Source organism: Rhea americana, unplaced genomic scaffold, assembly GCF_003343005.1.
Source record: "Rhea americana isolate MKP2758 unplaced genomic scaffold, rheAme1 scaffold_122, whole genome shotgun sequence".
NCBI classification, from domain to species: domain Eukaryota; kingdom Metazoa; phylum Chordata; class Aves; order Rheiformes; family Rheidae; genus Rhea; species Rhea americana.
In genome coordinates, this window is record NW_028185284.1 from 2,601,236 (window position 1) to 2,604,755 (window position 3,520).

The 3,520-nt window shown below is 64.8% G+C and overlaps 1 protein-coding gene across 1 annotated transcript in view; it reads right to left on the reverse strand.

Moving 5' to 3' along the window:
- The window catches only part of GOLGA7B (golgin A7 family member B), a 6,946-nt gene that overhangs the window by 2,850 nt on the left and 576 nt on the right, over positions 1-3,520 (reverse strand). The gene's annotated exons all lie outside the window — the stretch shown is intronic.

Here is a 3,520-nt window from a genome sequence, read left to right on the forward strand (position 1 = left end):
GGGGGGAGAGTAGCCAAGGGGATGCTGCTATAGGTCCCGGGGGCCTGGCTGCCCCTGGGGATGCTGCTATAGGTCCGGGGGGGATGGCTAAGGGAGTCCTGCTGCAGGTCCCAGGATCTGGCTAGCCATGGGCATGCTGCTATAGGTCCTGGGGGCTGACTGCCCATGGGATGCTGGTACTGGGCCTGRCTGCCCTCGGGGCAGGCACTATAGGTTCCAGGGACCTGGCTGCCTATGGGGATGCTGCTGTTGGTCCTTGAGTCTAACTGGCCATAAGGACRCTGCTAGAGGTCYTGGGGGCCTGGCTGGCCATTGGGGTGCTGCTATAGGTCCCAGGGGGGTGGCTAACTATGGAGATGCTGTTATAGTTCCCAGTGGGCCTAGCTGCCCATGGGGATGCTGCTATAGGGCCAAGGGTCTGGCTGCCTATGGTGATGCTGCTATAGGTACTGGGGCCTGGCTGCCCTTGGGGATACTGCTATAGGGCCAAGGGGGGGTGGTTTCCAAGGGGATCCTGCTGTAGGTCCTGGGGACCTGGCTGCTTATGGGAATACTGCCACTGATCCTGGGGTCTGATTGTCCATGGGRATGCTGCTATAGGTCCTGGGGGCCTGGCTGGCCATGGGGCTGGCAGTCTGCCACCATGAGGTGCAGGCTTTGAAGCTGTTTGTGAAGAATTTGCGGCTGGCACTGGGCTCTGGAGTGGGTGCTGCGATCACAGCRCAGGCAGATATCAAAGAGAAGCGCTAACCAATTCGCTGTTATCTCAGCCCATTGACAGCTCAATTAGAGCCAGAAAATGTCAAGCAGGAGAAAACAGTCACTCTYCTGAGAGGTGAGGGAGGGGGTGCTTGCAGCTGGGCATGGGGGTGAGGGGAGGCGTGTGGTGGCTGGGCATAGGGCCCATGTCAGGCAGGAGAACAGCCAGCCCTTCCCTCAACACCTGAGCAGTGATGAAGGCAGCAGGGCCATGCCAGCACTTCTGCTCGTGCTGCTAACCCTRCATGGCCGGCTCCCTGCTGCCCAGGAGGCCCCCAAAAAGTAGGAAGAGATTCAGGTGGCCCTTGCTCCCTGCTCTGCAGCAGCACGTGCCCCGACCTGTGCAAACAGGAGCAGAGCCCTGGGGTGGGGTGAGATGTCCCAAGCCCAGGGTACAGGCAGAGCAGAGCCGGGCCAACGGACGCAGAGAGAGACTCGGGCTGGAGGCTTCATTCCCCGGTGGGGAACATCTCCTCTGCAAACACAAAGCTGCAGATCCCCTTGCTTTGGGGAAAGACCTGCTGCACCAAGAGTTCAAAGCAGCTCCACCTCCCTCCAACCCTGCCAGCCCAGGGCATCAGGACACATTTTGCCCAGACAGTGCCATAAAGCCAAAGACATCCCCTCCCATCTCTGTGGGTGTATTCTCACATGTACACACACACACACACACATGCATGCACACAGACACACACATGCAGGCACACCTACGCACACATACGCACGCACCCACTGCCATGCACACAAACACACACACATGCTCTCACACATCCATGAGTGTCCTAAGATGCCCCAAGCCCAGGCCCTGCTTCCCAGGTCCTTCCAGTGCCGAGTGTGTCACAACCACGTCACAGCTCACCTCCCTGCCTGGCTGTGAGGCCATGCCAGTTGCTATGGTAATATTTTGCCTGTGAAGAGATAGAGCTGCTCTCCTGCAGTGTGGCGAAGGGGCTGCGCCATGGGCCGGGGGCTTTGCTGCTGCTGCCGCCCCATGGCAGCTCCCCCAGGCTCTGTCTGCGTGCCTGTCTGCACGCACCCTGCAGCACTGCCCCAGGAGGGGCTATTTTTAGGCTGGAGATGGGCACCRCTCCCAAAGAAGCTGCAGGAGCTGTCTTTCTTCCCCTGCATGGATCCTATCCTGCTCCTGGAGCAACAGGGCTCTGATCTGTCCCACAGACCTCCCTTCACCCCTGGCCCATGCCCACAGCCCACTCCCTGCCCCATCATTGCTCCCACCACTACTWCATGGCATGCCACCCCGCTGCTCCCATTCTGCCAGCTTCACGCTGCTCCTGGCCCCCTGGCACAGGCAAGGGGTAGGCTTGGGGCCCTGTGCTCAGCCCCACATGGTCAGGATGCCAGTACCCATCGATACCCCCATCAGCTGTGCTCAGATCCAGGACCTTGGCTCAGCCCCAGCAGCAGAGCCAAGCCACAGGGACCCACTCTGGGCACACCAGGCCTGGGGGTGTCGCCAGGTGGTGGAGCTGCACCCTGACCCTCCCTGTGCTCTCCGGCATGGTGGCAGTGCCCCCCAGCAGCTCCATCCTGCAGCCACTCCCTGGGGGTGCAGTAAGAGTGGAGCCCCCTGCCCAGCCCGCAGCTGTGGGTCCGGGCTGTCATCGGCTCCCGGTTCTGACTCAGCTTCAAAGGCAGCAGGACCCACGGTGGGGCCAGGCCCTGGCAGCCACTTCACACGGCACCGGGGGCACCTTTAATTAACAGGGCCGGGGGGGGGGCGGGGAGCATGAGCTCAGCCTCCCCCTCTGTCCAGGACAACGGTGACATTTGGGAGTGGGGCGGGGAAAGAGGCAGGGTGATTAGCTGATAACCTTTCCTGGAGACGCCAGGTGTGAGTGTGCTGCGGTTGGGGGGGCTGCCCCCCACCCAGACCCCTGGGAAACTGCTCCAGGTGCCCAGCCTGACCCTTTGCACAGCACACGGAGCTGCCACTCCATGGGCTGGAGAGGGTCCTGAGCAGGCCAGCCGGCCCTATAGCCTGGGCACCTTGTTGGGGGATGGGGGGCCGCTCCCTGTGTCCCTGACCCCCACCCTACCCCCAACCCAGAGCCAGGAGTTCTGGCTGGGCTGGGAGAGCCCGAGCCCCACGGAGGCCCCGGAGAGCAGGGCTGAGCACGCAGCCAGGGCCTGCTCGCGGGCCGCAGCCCCGCAGCCCTCCGCGCTCGCACGACGGGCGGCCGCCCGCGAGCAGGAGCGGCCAGCGGCGGGCTGGGGGCCCGCAGCACCAGGCGGCTGGCAGCCCACCCCACGAACAGGAGCGCAGGGCGGCGAGGGGGCGCGGAGGCGAGTGCCGGGGGCAGCTGTGGCTAAGACGTCTGCTGGGAAACAGGGCTGCACATGGATTACAGCCATAGGGAACAGGGAGCCGTGCTGGGGGGGGGGCAGATGTGGCCGGGAGGGAGCAGCGTCGCAGAGCGGGTCCCTGCACGCTCCTTCCCGCGCCCTTAGCAGAGGCGTCCCCACGCTGCGACGTGCCCCGCGCGGGGCCAGGGTCAGGGCAGGGGGAGCCGCGGCGAACAGCGCGCCTGTGTGCTCCCGGGATTTACGAGCCGGGGAAGGAGCCGTGGAGCGGCTGGGCCGGCGCCAAGGCGGCCAGGGCCCTGCAGCTGGGCCCGGAGCGCTGCCAGCCGCATTCCTGGCGCTGCGAGACAAGCGGGAGCGTGTGTGGGCCGGGCCGGGCGCGGGGCAAGTGCGCGGCCGCGGCCGCCGGAGCGCAGCCCGGGCTGGGGGCAGCGCCAGC